Here is a 17,133-nt window from a genome sequence, read left to right as displayed (position 1 = left end):
CGCCTATGTTTTTGGATGGAAATTGAGGGCGCAGCTGCACACCGTGCACTCCCTCTTCCGCCGCCCCTGATTTCTTGCCACAAACGTCTTCAACCGCTCCCGAATGAAAGAATGTACGTTAATATTGATATATTCTCATTTTTTGGAGGTTGGGCAAAGCCTGACCACTACTGGGGCATTCCTCGACTCTACTGGGGCATTTGCCCCAGTAGTTAACATGTTAGCCGAGGCCCTGGTAACGACATATGTCATTGTCCAATTACTAGGCACTTGCGTAAGAAATAACGGTTAGCGCTGCACGACAGCGCGCAAAGAAACGAATGAAATCTGTCCGGCCACACCACCCGAGTACGTAGCCAGACGCTTTGTCGGCCTCGAGCTTTGCTAATCGAGCCCATTGAGTGCGCCGAGTGGCGACAAGGCGTTCTTACGAGTATATTGCCGACACAACAAACGCTGAAATGATCCACAAAGGCACCCTTCAGCGTTTAGTGTGGGGCGTTCCAGTGGCTTGCTGACCTTGTGGCGCTGCACCCAGCGGTCTATCGAGCAGCCCATCCGTCTCTCGCTGCTAACAGTTAGTGTCACCAGCAAAGTCTGCTTTCAGTTTCGTACTGGCCTTGCCAGCGTTGAAGGCACAGAACAAAAACGCACGTGGAAAGCTTTCCGGTGCCGATTGCCGTCAGTACGCTAAGTGCACCGGTGTGTTCCGTTCAGTAAATCGAGTCATTGTATAGGGGGCGAGCGATGCCACTGTGAGACAGACGCATTTAGGCCCACTAAAATTTGTGCAGACTACACAACAGCTCGCATCTTTTAGCTTCTGTATGGATGAATTTTAAACACATCTAAAACTCACATGAGCAGCCAGCAGGACGTTTTCACCGTCCATCATTCCGTCATTCCGTTATTCCGTCGTCATTCTCATTCCGTTTTGACGGGTCAATGGCATCTAGCCCAGCTGATCGCATAATCACTGACACGACCGGCGATCACTGGCGCTGACGAATTTGTGCCGTCTCTGACAGTGCCGTTGACAGGCCTCGTTGCCGTCACGTCACTGTCATCGTCACGGCGGCGTGGCCGGGCTCAACTCCTGTAGAATCCCGTCAGCAGGTCTGTCACCTGCCCATCACAAAGCAGGCCGCTCCGGGAACCGGCCCTGCCCGCCGCGGACTGCCGGCGCCGCAGAGCTGTGGCAGGTGTCAGCGTCTCTCCCGCCTGAGCGGCTCCAACGTACTTACAGACGCAGAACGGTAGACTGTCAGTCGCAGCTCAGAGAACAGCGACTGTAGGAAAAGGTTCACTGAGCTGGATGATATATTTAGAGATGCTAAAATAGCATGCGGCTGAATGTCTCTGGAAAGAAATGATACGTTCAAAGCATATTTGAAACGCTGTAGACTTCAAAGGCAAAGGATACGTCTATTTCACTCTGGCTCATTTATTCTGGGATTTCGTTGAAGAATATGTATATCCTTTCCCAAATAATTATTTCTTCTCCAGTTCAGTACCTAAAGTGCGAGCGCAACTGTCCAGTGCCCGTCGCCTCTCGGGCGCTCCCCCTGCTCTGTATTACCAACCCTGCCACAGTGCTTCCGAAAACCTACCTGTCCGACTTTCCTTTCATCTTTTTGGAACACACCCTAGTTCTTCATCCATGTCTCGTCTGCGCCGTGCACTTATAGTATATTTCTATCAATATCATATCTATCCATCTAGGTATCTAGGCCATTTTCGAGTCTAGACCTGTGTCACTCCTCCGTCTGTCCCATCCCTGACCCTTTCCCCATTTTCCGACCCCCCCCCCTCTCTCTCTCTCTCTCTATCTCCACTGATTAATAATTTTCCCTTCCTTATCTCACACCTCCGTGTCCTTTCCAATCCTCCCTACCCATCCCATCCCTGCACCCCCCCCCCCTCCACCAGCCCACTTGCCGAGCTCCCGCCCCCCTCAGCTGATACCTGTCATGACCTCGACGCCATCCCACTGACGCGACATGAGGCGCTATCCATGGGCGCCATCGACCTGTCGACAGGACGGGCGCCTGTCGCGACAGTATCAGCCCGGCCGAGGGCGGCTTCTCGATGCACGAGACCCGATGTCGGGAGCGCGGCGCCTCTCGCAGGGGGTGTGTTCTGATCGGACATGTGATGGCCCCGAGATGGGACGACTACCGGGGGCTCGCCAACCGGACCCGAGGCCGGCGACGCTCGTTAGACTGGCTGCGTGTTGGGGATACGATCGGAGGTTCATAAGTCAGTGTCAGGAGGGTCGTCGCCTCCATAGAAGGACGGCGGACCGGTCCTGAGTAGGGTTGACACGGACGAGGAGGCGTCTGTCCCTCCGGCATTGTTTGTCCCGGAGTGTTGTGTCTGTAGAAAAAGGAGGTCGCCAAACAGCCACGGACGGTCGAGCCCACGGAATGACTAGAATGGTGGAAAGAAGTGAACATGTTATGATTGAAATCGCTCATCTAAGCACGAGGGGCGTTTAATGAGGCAATGATAAACCAATCCTGATCTCAAACCCAACTATTAGCATAGCATCGTTTAGGCATTGACAGGTGCCCCATGCTTGAAGCAAGTGTAGGCCTCGTGGCGTTATTTCATGCTCATCCAAATTAAATGGATTTCCCTCAAAGCAACCTTCTTTATCTAAGTTTTCATCTTTATAAACTTATTTTCATCAGCAAATATATGTTGTCTTTTTAGGTATAGGGCTATCTAAGAACCAATTATCACACCAAGGTTTCCTGAAACGTTCCACTGGCTGGCCTTCCGACTCCGAGCATGGAGCGATGGGCGCGCTGCTCGTCCGGCATAGTTTAGATAAACGATGCCCAATATTCCGAAAAAAGAACATATTTGCCCTATGACGACTCGTGGTGCAACGTTCGCGCTTGCAGTGCATCACCGCTGATCACTGACCCTGCGCTGGGTCTGTGATGAGCGCCCTTTAAGCCCTGATGAAATTCAGACCTCGCAGGCACTCTCTCACCATGCTCGCTTTCACCGCGTGATACGCCCCTCGTCACTTATGGATTAGTTGTGACGTGTTGGAGGTGATCAAAGGGGCATTCGGGTTTCTCGCCTATTAAAAAAAGACACTATACCACCGTTTTATCTTGCCATTTTCATTTCCTAATGCCTACACATTTTCATGATATATTAGGCCTACAATAAATTATTAGAGCCATTTACAAATCTACACTTATGGTAAACTTTTATCAGCAAACGATGTCTATGCCACATTTACCGTCAACTATGCTCCAGGTTTATCGGTTAGAGCTAAAAAGCTACCTATGCGTAGCGTCACGGTGTCAGCGGCTCATTTTCTCGGAGTACGTATTGATGCAGAACAGCCGTTCACAAGCCTGTGTCATTTGCACATTGACAATCTAATGTCTCACGGACGTTTACTAAGAATGATGATATTTAGAGAGAAATGTCATTACTTTTCGTCAAACTGAAGAGGAAGTTTTTCTTAATTTAAGTTTGTACGTGTAATTGCAATGCATTGTTGAATGCACCTCGCCAATCATTGTATAAAATGGCACTTTGAGTTCATCTGCTAATGCTGTACATAAGCAGGATGAATTTATTGTTACATGTTGAAAATAAGATGTCTAGCTCTCCCGAATAAGCATATTTACAGACGAGAGCTTGTGATAACTTACGTTACGGCTATGTCGCACAATCATATAGAGCGAGTCATTCCGAATTATGTATACCTATATGAGGAGCGGATTTCGTGTGATGAGCAATGCTTCACGGTGTGATATATCTCTGTTAACTGTTTCTTAGTGTTATGAGCTTATTGGGTACTGCGAGGAGCGCTTTGTGCATTGTAAGCTGTCCAATGTCTGGTTGTTATATCTGAGTGCCAACAGCTGTTCTGTGCTTGTGCGTCGTGACCTCTAAGAGCACATATTTCTGACCGGTGTAGGGGTAATTGGCTTTGTGTCTGTTCCGGGTGTGGATGTGAGGCGTCAGAGGGCTAAGGCGGTGCACTGATCCATGCGCCATCGTCTCCACATTGCTGTGGATTCCGGGCACCATGGGCCAAACTGACACCCACGGCAACGTTTGTACTGAATAGCTACTGGGTGGTTCAGCACTGAGGTGCTCTATGTAATGTTGGCGAGACCTTGTGTCGCAGACATTGCTTGATCTCTTGCTTCAGTTGTTGGCGCCCCGCTCTGCTGTGTCCGCTACTGACGGCGCCTCCTGTGATGCCTGTTTGAGAATGTGAGCGCGCTGGTGGCGATGTTACTGAGGTTGTTGTTGTCGCGCAGCCCGCTGGATGGACGGTGCTGTGGCGTGCTGCTCTTGGTTGTGATGATTGTGATGTGGTTGTCAGTGTCTTCTTCTGACGGCTCGGGCAGTTCGGCGCAGTTCGCTGCAGACCGGCGAGCGGTCGAAGGGTCGACTGTTGACCGGTGCAGGTCGCCTGCTTCTCTAGACGTGCTGCTTGTATCAATGGCTCTGTGTACAAACAAGATGTTCTATTTTTGTCGATGGTTCTCAAGAAGTTGAATGAGTCTGCGAAATATATTGCGAGGGCGAGTGGCTATGGCGTTTCTGAATGATTGAATAGGAACACCCGAACATTAGACGTGAACACGCTAGGACTGCAGAGAGCAGGGGGAAGTGTTGGCGATTCTGATCGCCGTTCTATACGGCATTCCTTCAGCAGAACGCAAAAATGCACAAGATTAGAGTTGAAAGTTTGAGAACGACGGCACTAAATTGCGTGAACTAGCGTAATTTTTTCCTTTCCATACTACCGATACGAAGAGGAACATAATGTCGGTTTGTGTGAGGCTCGTCCATGTGCCTCATCATATGGACAGGCACTCTGGCTCAACCGCACAAAACGTTTGCGTAATTGCTTACGGGTTTCTGGCTAATGCCAGAAAAAAAATGTGTCGTACATAGTAAGCCCAGGAAACGCTTTCTAATGTTATAGAGCAAATGCAAATGTCTGTGTCGAAACATTACATGGTTTTCATCTAGCGTTTGAGGTGAAACCTACACTAAATAGGTACTCCGATCATAAAAAGGTCTTATATGATAGGGTCCATCACCCCTAATACCGCAAAAAGTCGCCGCATTTGAATAAATTGTCAAAACCTATGGTTGTTCATTGCTCAGTAGGTATAGGCACAGAAAAATAGCAAAAATTATTTCTTTTACCATTGGCGCACCGTTTTGATTATGAACCACCTGATTTAAATAGTTAACCCTCGCATGTGTAGGGGGGGGGGGGGGGGGTCGGATGGACCCCCCATGGTTTTTCGCGAATAACTCGCGTAAAAAGCGGCCGATCGCGACGAAACTTTCAGTACCCTCTCATTGATCAATTTTACACCTACCCTGAAAATTTCATGACCCTGACCCAAATGACCTTTGACCTGTGACCTCTTTTCCGAGACCATGTTTGGCCGGAATCGCGATTCCGCGTATGTCGGCTCGCATTAGCCGCGCGTTTGCAAGCTTTTCGTGGTTTCAAACGTTCAAACATGTGATTTGATGTTGCTCCCATGCATTAGAATGGGTGTCAAGGTCACCTGAAGGTCAGGTCAGGTCATTGACCTTTGGTGACCTCGGGTGACCTCGGTTCACTTTTTCGAGTTTTACATGTTTCTAGGCTAGTTTTTGGAGCTGAATTCGAATTTAGCAACCATTTGAACATTTACGAAGTAGTTTTGGTGCCTTCGTAACATGTTACGAAGCTGTCAGAGGCGGTTGACACGTACTACGAATACCCGTCACAACCCATACTGGTTGACCTGACCTGACCTGACCCGACCTGGTCTAAATGCTTAAAGACATCATCTGTGATAAAAACTAACACGATATTCGTGATCAGCACCCCGAAAAACCCCTTAGCAGCCACACTTTACGACTTTCTAATAGGTCCCGATTTTCCCGACTTTGGGTCATTGACCTGACCTGGAAGGTCAACCAATGACCTAGGACCTTAAAATTGGGTATCATCGGCTTCCTCTCGTCACGGGCAACACGCTCGTTTTTTCCGCGAAGCTCTAGCTCGATCAGGGGCCAAACGGCAAGGGGGGGGGGGTCCAACCGACCCCCCCTACACAATAGAAGCTGGCAAACGCCGCACACATGCGGGGGTTAAACGTAAAAATAAAATGTAAGAAGTTCTTCATGATCACACGAAAATCCATATCAGGGCACTTGCGGATCCAGGGGGGGGGGCAGTATTCGGGACAAATTATTTTCCGCAGGACCGAAAATCACCGCAAATTTGCGTTTTTTTCGAGAATAAAACGAAACTAAACAGTTTTAGGGAAAAGTATTTTAAACTACATACACAGCAGTGCGTAAGGAATCAAATCCGATGAGAAGGTACTTGAAATTTAAAGAAACTTATTTGGGGCAATGCCCCCCCCCCTCCCCGGCAGCGTCCAAGACCAGTGAGTGCACCGGGCTGCCGCACCGATATGCAGAACTAGTCACTTAGCACTTCTTCCAAAACAGGCAACATCCTAAGGTAAACTGTATACGCTTTTATGAGCCCAACCTCAGCTGAGCTCTCTCATAACCAGAACGTTCCGGATAGTCTCTGTCCAGAGGCGCCCTGGTGCCGCCCGTGGGTCGTCCGGCTGTGTCGGTGGTGTTGTGGGGGAGGAGTGATGTGGGGGGAGGGGCAGAGGGGCGGAGGGAGGTGTTGAGAGCCGGCTCCGCTCCTGGCGCGAACTGCGCCTCGCCTGGTGACCCGGCCAGCGGCAGCGGACACCCAGCGCGCCCTCTTTCCCTCTCCCCGACTCGGAGTGTCGGGACGGCTGGCGCTGGTCGATCCAGAGCGTCCGTGGACGCGGGAACTCAGGAGCCGGAGTGTCCATACGAGTGCAGTGACCGCGAGATTTGAGTGTCCGCACCTATAACGAATTCACTCAGAAGTGTCGGCACCTTTGGGAGACTAGTTTGAAGTGCCGGATCAAAGGTCTGCTTCACGACAGGTTTCAGGTCCACAAAGCCAGCCGTCTTTCGTCACGAGAGAGAAGCTCGACAGAAAAGCGACTCTAAACGACTTCTGGCTTGTAAGTGGAGGGCATGCTTTTATAAACGTTTTGCTCTCTGATGCTTTCACCTGTAAACGTTTGCTCCCTTTGATGCGCCATGAGTACCTATTCACTTAGGTAAATGAGCGGAAATATGGATCAAGGTGCATTTATATTAAGAATAGAAATTGTCAGTAAATTGGGACAAATACTCGGCGATTGACCAGTGGCGGCGGAAGCAGGGGGGCAAGGGGGGCACCTGCACCCTAAAGCTATGGAAAGGGGCGCCTCGAAAATCTGTAGAGGAGGCAGGAAGTTAAGAGGTGTGGCAGCCATAAAGCTGAGCAGTGCGACACCGCAACTGATAAAGGCACTTGTGACATGAAGAGGGTGGCAATGACGTGGGAAAAGTATCTTTTGATACGCTGAAGAGTGGAGGGTATCCTTATCTGAAACAAAGGCAGATGCTGCCGACCCTGTCGAATATAATCTTGCCAGGCGATAAAGGCTAGGAGGGCGCAGCCACTCGAGAAGCGCGCCATGCGAAAAAGGGGCGCCTGTGTGTGTTCAGTTCAAAAGCTGTGTGTGTGTGAACAGTTCAAAAGCTATCGGTTGCTTTTCCATGCGTTTTTCTAGCGGGTTCGTATCAAAGCGTCCAAAACCGCAGCATCCAAAGTACGCAACATCCAAAACCGCAGCGTCCAAAGTACGCAACGTCCAAAATACGTCCAAAATCGGGTTTATAGGGGGCATTCACAAAGTCCAAAACCGAAACATCCAAAACCGCAACGTCCAGAAACGTATCATCCAAAAAACGCAACATCCAAAGACGCAACATCCAAAGTACGTAACCTCCAAAACCACAACGTCCAAGACCACGACATCCAAGGCACGCAACATCCAAAACCAACCTAACCTAACCTAATCTAACCTAACCTAACCTAACCTACTGATTTTTGCCTATCCCTAACCCAACCTAACCTTACCTAACCTAACCTACTGATTTTTGCCTACCGGGGATAAGGAAACCCAGCCTAACCTAACCTAACCTAACCTAACCTAGCCTAACCTAACCTAACCTAACCTAGCCTAACCTAACCTAACCTAATGGTTTTGGATGTTGCGTACTTTGGATGTTGCGTACTTTGGATGTTGCGTACTTTGGATGTTGCGTACTTTGGATGATGCGTCCTTGGATGTTGCTTTTTTGGATGATACGTTTTTGGATGTTGCGGTTTTGGATGTTTCGGTTTTGGACGTTGTGAATGCTCCCTATATACCCGATTTTGGATGTATTTTGGACGTTGCGTACCTTGGACGCTGCGGTTTTGGATGTTGCGTACTTTGGATGCTGCGGTTTTGGACGCTTTGATGGTCCCCCTTTCTAGCTACCATAGTTCCTGGGATAATGGCATGTTTTCTGAAAAATATAATGACCATTGGCAAATTTTGACCTTTGATGACCTCTAGTGACCCCAATATTGCTCTAAGATGAAAAATGATCGAAATACTTTCAAACGTACGCATTAAGAGCTATCGACTGCTTTTTACCGCGTCTTTCTAGCCCTCTTAGTTTTTGAGTTAGAGGTGGGTGGTAACATATGCCCCCCCCCCCCCCACTAGGGCGAAGTTGGCTGAGACCGCCACTGGGGCGCGGGTTATTCACTAGTCCACACGAAGGTATTGGAACCGTGGAACTCTTTTCGATATGCCTTATTCGGAGAATCTTATGATATGGTGATGAGGTTGTTTCTAAACGAACATTATGAAGGTTACATTTACGCTATGGAATGTACCTAACTATTTCTCGTTACATAAAAACTGTAATTCTGAACGTGTTAACAGGTACAACACATTGTCAAACGTCTCTTCACTGTTTGTCTTACTACAACCGTGTATATGGTAAGGGGCGCCCAGCGGGAAGGGGCGCTTCAATATCGTTTGCACCCCTATCCTAGAATACCTTCCGCCGCCACTGCGATTGACTTCTATAGTGCTGACTTGAATTAAAGGATGCATAGCAAGTGAGGAAACAAAGCGATTTTATTCCTTCGGGAAGTGCTTAAAAATTAGCGGTGGCGAGGACAACTCAGGTTATTTACGCCTACACAATAGAACGGCCTAAAACTATAGCGGCGTCCCAATAAATATAATTTGACCTGCACCGTCCCCAACAATTTTTGCATAGCGATGCGCTTCACGTTTTGACTAGGGACTGGACGTCAATTTGCTTTTTGAATTTGCCCGGTCGTATGAATGCATGGGTAACTCAATACTATAACCCTGTATAGTGTATAATGAGGGAATACTTTCCGTATTTGTTGATTAGTTCATTTCGTGCTGTCTCATTAAGATCTTAACTTTAATGTGCTGGTGAGCTTGTAATTTCAAACACCCGTTCCGCGTCACTGTAATTGTGACTTTCACTATAATAGGTCTGACAGAAGCATTGTCTGTATGTCAACGCCCTTGAATAGTACGTAGGCGGCGAGGACATTATCAAAATGAAACTGAGTAAAATACACGCGACGACTAGTCGCTCGCAGGATACGCCCTGTCACTTTATGACGCGGTCCAATTGGTTTGTTGGTGCAGCTTATTGAGTAGGTTGACCAGCACTTGATAGAGGATCGCTTGGAGTGTGCCGATTATGCTATTATGCTTCTTTGCTGACGGAAGGGCTGGAGCCACCTGCACCTAGAAGGACTTATGCCATCAGCCGAGAAAAGGGCTGTTGCCGCCCAATCCATGACGGTTTTTCTTGCTCGCTTAGGACGACAAATTTAGAATACCTCAGTTCTGTTAAAGGAAATAGTTCACATGAGGGTTTTGAACTGGAATAGCAGTTCCGTAGCTTGAGCTGAGACCAGCACAAATCAGGGGCTTTTACGGCCCAACGATCACCCTAGGCAAAGATATTCCATTTCTCCTCCCGAAAAAACTGCCTTGCACGGGCCATTTCCCTCTTTTAAAACTGAATTGTTCTTCCTAATATTAAAATATAGAAAATAATATATTTTATTTTGAAATAGAGATTTCTCACCCTACGAGCCAGTTCTGTTGTTCACTTTTTGCATTTTGGACTTTGACACTTGTGTGATGTCAAATGTGACGTTTATGAGGCCATTTGAGTTCATCGGAAATTTTGATTTTTTAAACTAAACGCGAGTGCGGCGTGACCTTTGGTTTGTCCTGAGTTCAGCAAGAACGTCAGGTTTCAAGAAGAGGTAAATCATTCGACGCAGCCAGTCATGACATAGGTGATGATACCAAAACTATTTACCGTAATATCATTTGATTAATATTATTACCAATCAGCCATAACCAATAGAGGGTTGTTGACGGCCTCAGAAATGATCGTTTAACCCTTGACTTACACTAATAATTTCTATCGATGCATAGGTACTGTTTCATATCATTTGCATGGGATTGTCTTCCAGACGGAGCATGAACTCCATGTGGCCTTTAATTACTGTTATGTTATATTCAACCTTTTCAGGAAGATGGCTATTCGTCAGGAAGACGTTTCGGTGGACATTCCTCGGTTTGCTGAGATGAACAATCTCACCGCCGGCACGGTGAGCTATATCTAACTCTCTGTGTGTGTCAATTCGCAATAATGCTGTTATCATACGTAAAAAATGCTGTTTGCATAGGCTGCAGAACCTGGGGAACCATAGGGCACCTGGGTACTGTGCCCCCCCTTTGATTTTGGCATTTTAACATTAGCCCTATGGGCGTTGCATGGAAAGAATGGGACCAAAAGTCGGCAGTGCCCCCCCCCCCTTAATTGAAGGTGTTCTGCGCCGCTACTGGCTGTTTGCAGCCATCGGCGACGTCTTTCTACACATCACTCCTGAACCGGTAAAAAATCCCCTTATATTAAATACCAGTAAAACGCCTTTTGGGCGACGGACGAGCGAGCGAGATAGTGAGCCCTGCACGTGCGGAAGGGCGAGAGGGTATACTTCCAGCGGGCTTGTGCAAAGCACCCTTCTAACCGGTCACTAGCGGTGTGCCAAATTTGAACGCAATCGGCCCAGCCGTTCCTTAGATCTGGAAGCGGCATTCTGCACGTGCGCATGTGCAAACGGGGTCCAAAATGACTTTTGCACGGCACCCTACTAACCGGTCCCCAACCGTGTACCAAATTTGAGCGCAATCGGCCCAGCCGTTCTCGAGATCTGGAAACGCCCCCTGCACGTGCGCACGTGCAGTAGCACCCTAACCGCAACACATGGGAATGCATTGCCTGGTGGGTGCCTACCTGTATGCCAAGTTTCAGCGAAATCGCCCCAGTAATTACCGAGTTACTGAAATGGGAACAAATTTGGCACCTCTTCTTTTTGTATTTTGCACGTGCAGTGGGGGTCACTCACATAGACCAAGAGTATCCGCCCTTTGGTAGAAGGGATGCAGCTACCCTATAAAAATTACCGCAAGACAATCGCTCAAGCCGCTGCTGAGATATGGGCCTCTAAAATCATTGCTTTTGCAAAACTGCTTGAACACCCTTGACTTTTCACGTGGCACGTGCCACGACGGTCACTGAGATGTATCAAAAGTAGTCAATTACGGGGTAGAAGGGATGGGGCTACCCAGCAAAAAAGACCGCAGGCCAATCGGTCCAGCGGTTGCTGAGATATAAGCCTCTCAAAAGCGTTACAGGCCGGGCCGGGCCGCGAGTTACCTAAGTGTGGAACTACCCAGCGCCGAGCCGGCCGGATGACGTCACACCACGGCCAGTGCCGGCGCGGCGGCAGACTGGCCGAGATTGGCATGGTCTTAACTTGGCGAAGAGGCATCGGACGCCAAACTTCTGCTGCAGCTATTAATCACATTTCATGCGTTTCTTCTTCGAATACCTAATGTGTAGAAGAGCGTACCTGCATTTAGCAGTGTGTGCTATGCTATGTGGATGGGCACATCCGACAGTCGACACACTGCGCAATGGATTCCGATATTGCTTCTGCTTGGCTGATACTGGCTTTGTGTCTTCGAACGAACCATTGAAAGGGAGGACGTCATTTTTAAAGGTTGATAGGTGCACTCAAACGTTCTAAGATAAGCAACTGCTGATTGAATTTCTGGCGAGGGTTGGTGGAACGCTCTGTTTGCAAATGAGTATCTACCTACCTAGTACCTACCTGCAGTGGCAAATATCTGGGTCGCGGTCAGTTAGGCATGATTCACGACCACGAAGTCCCTTATCTTTTATTAGACTTATTAAGCCCAATGTGCAACATTTGCGTCTTTTCGCGTTGTATCGGGTAGCAAATGAGAAAATCTGCTTCTTCTCCACAGCCCTCAATTCAAGAAACCGTCCTTTTCCTTATCGCATCATTCCAGAACATAATTTTCAAACATGGGTATCTTCCCCACAAAAAAAAAAAACAGTAGTTTCCTTCGGCTCCAATGCGCCGCTCGCCCAGGGAGACGAAAGTGTTATATTCTCGGCGGTCCAGTCTGCATTCTGCAGCACACTCAAACTTGTCGGACCCCCAGCGCACGACTGAACGATTCGTGTTGTTGTGAGTGACTGTGACAATTCACTGGTGGTTTCGGAATAATTAACAGGCGGCGCAGCCCAGTGCCTCTTACAATGACTTACAGTGGCGAATGCACTATTGCAGAGAAGAAATGGATTGAGCAGATGCCCAACCTCGCTGTATTATCAACTAAACATTAGGTACGCTTTACATTTTAATCAGGCAATCATGTAAACAAACGACTTGCGAGTTGCGACCCTTCCGCCTTACATAACACGGCAGAATGCCCCTGAGTCGGCTAAACTACACTGCATCTCTTCAAACCTTAAGTATTTTACAATTTACCACTCAGCTATGCAACAGGCTTATAATTCACTGCTCAAGTCTCAACCCCTTTTTCCCTATCATCTTTTTGGCACCGTCAATCGCCATCTGCGCTGCCCACTGTCCAGCAAATAATCCGGCCGTCTCCAGTTCTCTGGCAAGGGCTTCCAAACTCAAGCGAACTCGCCGAAGTTTCGCCATTCAATGCGCAGGATCTGTACAATTGAGTTTGAGAGCCTCTGGGTTGGCTCGGCGCGCCTGCGCCGCGCCGCCGGCCAAGTACGCGAGTGACGTCATGCTATAAGCGTCATCCCCCGACCAAAGTCACCAATCAGAGCCCTAGAATCGACTTGTAGTTCCACACTTAGGTAACTCGCGGCCGGGCCGCTCATACTGAGATTTTTCCGTTATATTGAAAAGACTTCGCTTCGCTCGCTGCGCTCGCTCGCTCGTAATAAGGCGTGGATAAAACGTTTGGATATCTTTATAGGTACATACGTTTCATGTTTGCATTTGCATTTTAAAGTAAAAATATGCCTATTTTCTACGTTGCTGTGCTGTGCTTAAAAGTGGAAACTGTGTAATGTTAAGTTTATTTTACTCGTAGTAAACTAAATAGTAAAAATATGACACGCAGGCAGGGATGCGGAGCCGGAGCCGGAGCCGGAGCCGGAGCCGCCGGAGCCGGCATATTTTGCCCGGGGCCGGAGCCGGAGCCGGAGCCGTGAAACAATATATCCCGGAGCCGGAGCCGGAGCCGGAGCCGTCAAAAAAGGGGGCGACTCCGGCTCCTTTTCTTAAGAGGGAACAATTATTTACCTAGTTCGGTTTGACAGTTGAAGGCGTGAAACAATGTGGTATTCAAATAGCCTTATTATACAAATACAGAAGCAACGTGTACCAATCCCATCGCCCTTTTTCTTCCACCCGTATTTAATTGATCGCATAGGGGATGTACTGAGTAGAAGCCGGAGCCGGAGCCGCCGGAGCCGGAGCCGCCGGAGCCGGATCATTTTACTCGGAGCCGGAGCCGGAGCCGGAGCCGCCATGACATTTCACCCGGAGCCGGAGCCGGAGCCGGAGCCGATTTTTTTCTCCGGAGCCGGAGCCGGAGCCGGAGCCGTCTGAAATTTCCACGGCTCCGCATCCCTGCACGCAGGAAACGTCTTATCGATCGAGGTGGCATTATCGACTAATGATCATATCGGATGCTATAGATATGATGTCTGATCCTTGTTTAACAAGCATAATGCTTCGATTATACCAATGCGTTTCATTTTTATCTTTTTTGTGGTCTCATTGTCAAAAGATGGTCCGATTATTTTGAATACTTACTTAACAAATTGTCAAGCTTTGCAACACTTTTTTTGTTGCAACCAACATGCGGTCAAATTGTTTTAGTAAATTGGTTTTGACCACGCAGTCTATACAATTCAGCAGCTTCAATTACGGTTTGTAATGAAACATGCGGCATGTGATACATAGTTACGTGGTGGTAGTTGACCACAGCTACAATCATTGCCATAAGGATAGGCATTTTCGGATCATTAGGTAATTTACACATGGGTGGAGAACCTGCCCCGGCCACCCCGGCCGTGGCCGGGGTAACTTTCAGCCTACCCCGGCGCGGCCGGGGTAACTTTTCTACTCTTGTAAATCCTAAAAGCTGTCTCCATACGAGAAAAGAAAACTCACGCTCTTCGAATGTTGACTTCCATGGGCGTAATATTGCAAATCAGGTAGGTATTTACCAGTTACTTAACTTGCCATAATCTCCAACCCTAAGACCCGCGTGTGGTCGCCAATGCCAAGATTGCTCTCAAATCCTGTTCAGTTTCGAAATTTTGGCGCGCCTTCGGCGCACTTTTTCAAAACTACTGCTTGACCTCATTGCCTTAACAACTGACCTGCCACCAACCGCAACCACACCCGTTTATGAGCGTACCCGTCAGGGTGCTCATAAACACCGAGCGGCCATCATGCTTCGAACTCGGACTGTTGTAACCGGGCCGCGTGCTCTCGCCACGCGGAATCCAACGCTCTAGCAACTGAGCTACGAGACCGGGACCGGTCGATATTCCTGGATCGACTCCCTGTTTGTATTATAAGAGCCGCCCAACATTGAAAAAGGCTACGCCCGTGGATGTCAGTGACCTATTTTAGTGCTTTGCTTGGTTCGATCTGTCAATTTCTCTGTAAAGCTTCTACTATGGTGAGTTGTCTTTTTGTAGCTATTTTGAGACACAATAAAAAGCTGAAAACGCAACATTTAGGTAGGTACTCAAAATGGCATATGGTTTGGTTTGGGTTCGGTGTGAAATTGCAAGTTTAAGCAAAAAGAAATAATAATTTAAAAGGAAATTGCCTTTTCGATCATTCCAAAAATGTTCTGAATAATACGGTGTCGGATACAACGCTCATCCTTGAGCAAACACAGCATCCTATTCCATGCGTCAGAATAGGGGTTTGATGATGACCGTTGAGAACAACGTGAGTATATCGTCTTCCCGCGACTATCGGTCGCCGGCCGGGGTAACTTTTTCAAACATTCTCCACCCATGAATTTACATGTATACTTGTGAAGTCGTCTACGGTACATGCCGTGTCGAGCAATGACAATGCTTTATTCTTTCAGGAATGCGAAATTTTGTTTGCCACCGATGACTGGTTTGCTGCCGCCGAAAACCTGACCAAGGTAGGTGACACAATTGTCAGATGACACGTCAAGGCGTCATTTGTGCTGAATTATCTCGGTAATCTATTGAAGTATTTAGCCCCATAAAGATCCGGGAATAAAATTACTGATAACTCTCCCGTGCAACTCAGACAGCCTTAAGGTAGGTGAAGTCTTACATCAATGCCTTTTGAAGCGGCAAGACTGTGTAACACGACAGGGCTAAAGAGCAGATAAAACTCAGAGATGATAGGTGAGATGCTCGCCTCGGCAAGCTTTGCCGGACATCTGACAGCTCATAGGTTCAGGTCGTGAAAACCGGGCTTAGCGCTGGAAATGGTCAGTGTCTGTCTCCTTCTCAATGGCACAACACGAGGCACAGTTAGATAATATATTGCAATTTGCTAAAGAACACCCACATTTCAATTTTACGGGCTAGATAATAGCCGTTATCACGACGGGCTATCCGGCGAGTGCACCTGATTTGACCAAATCTGCACCTAATCTCTTTTACAGCAAATATCTTTATTTTGCTAATTTATTTCAGTGTTTTAATCGATGATACTTTCTGATACTATGACAAAGCAGGCATATAAGCAAATAGTGCAGCCCTAGCTGATAGCTACTAAGAGACACACTGAACCTGATTTGACCAAATCTGCACCTAATCTGTACCAGATGTGCACCAACTGTGTACCAGATGGCCGTCGTGAAAACGGCTAATACCATTGATTGTCAACATTGGCATCTCTCAATAATTCTTAATATAGGTAATGGTATGCTAAATTTGACTGGTCAGTTTTCCGCAGGCCACGGAGCCGATTTTCAAGGAGGGCCTCTTCTCCTCCGAAGGGAAGTGGATGGACGGCTGGGAGACACGCCGCAAGCGAATACCAGGCCACGACTGGTGCATCATCAAACTGGGTAAGGGCGAAATCAACAAGAATATTGGACAAATATTGACATCTGTATCACCAACCTGAGTGAATTGATAGATCACAAGGTGACAATTAATTCTCATTGGCTAGTCATCAGTGTGGGCATAGTCGGACTCGCGAACAATCTAGGCTGCGTCATCAGAGTCGGTATCGGGAATAAATCTGGCCCGAGACCCGAGCTTATTCACATTAGGCATGATCAAATTTTGCCAACGAGCTCGGCAATGTAAATAACGACATTTGGGTTCCATGGTCTCAGCCTCTCAGCTATATTGGCCAGCCGTGTAATGTCATGCGCCGAGAGAGGAAATCCGATGCGTCCACATATGAACGTGCTCGTTAGTGGAAACTAATTGAACTATAATAGGATACTAATTAGAATTTCAAAGTGATAAGGGAAGCAGCGTAATTTTTTCGTTAATGGGTAGGTATGAACATTTATATGCATATCGCGCGGTTGTTGATCTATACCTATTAGCGAATCACGCGCAAGTCCTGCAATATACAATTTTTACGTTTATTTTTATGTTAAAAGCTTTTTCATTTTTGCCATGCTTTTGGATTTTTATTCCTCCGTACACTCATGAAAGTCATTTATAGCTGGATGCTTTCTACGTTATGTCTCCTAGGCCATCGCCTTGGCATATACCGAGCTATCTCACTGATGGACTACA

The 17,133-nt window shown here is 47.7% G+C and overlaps 1 long non-coding RNA gene across 1 annotated transcript; it reads left to right on the top strand.

The window, feature by feature from the left end:
* The first annotated feature begins 6,728 nt into the window (after window positions 1-6,728).
* Window positions 6,729-16,452, top strand: LOC122368131. Its single transcript, XR_006254189.1, has 4 exons — window positions 6,729-7,073; window positions 10,534-10,612; window positions 15,483-15,542; window positions 16,331-16,452. It is a non-coding gene; the product is annotated as an uncharacterized LOC122368131 (long non-coding RNA).
* Window positions 16,453-17,133: the final 681 nt, after the last annotated feature.

This window comes from Amphibalanus amphitrite, unplaced genomic scaffold (genome assembly GCF_019059575.1).
Source record: "Amphibalanus amphitrite isolate SeventyFive unplaced genomic scaffold, NRLGWU_Aamphi_draft 000925F_arrow, whole genome shotgun sequence".
NCBI lineage: Eukaryota > Metazoa > Arthropoda > Thecostraca > Balanomorpha > Balanidae > Amphibalanus > Amphibalanus amphitrite.
Note: the sequence above shows the minus strand (reverse complement) of the source record. Positions and strands in the feature narration are given on the sequence as shown.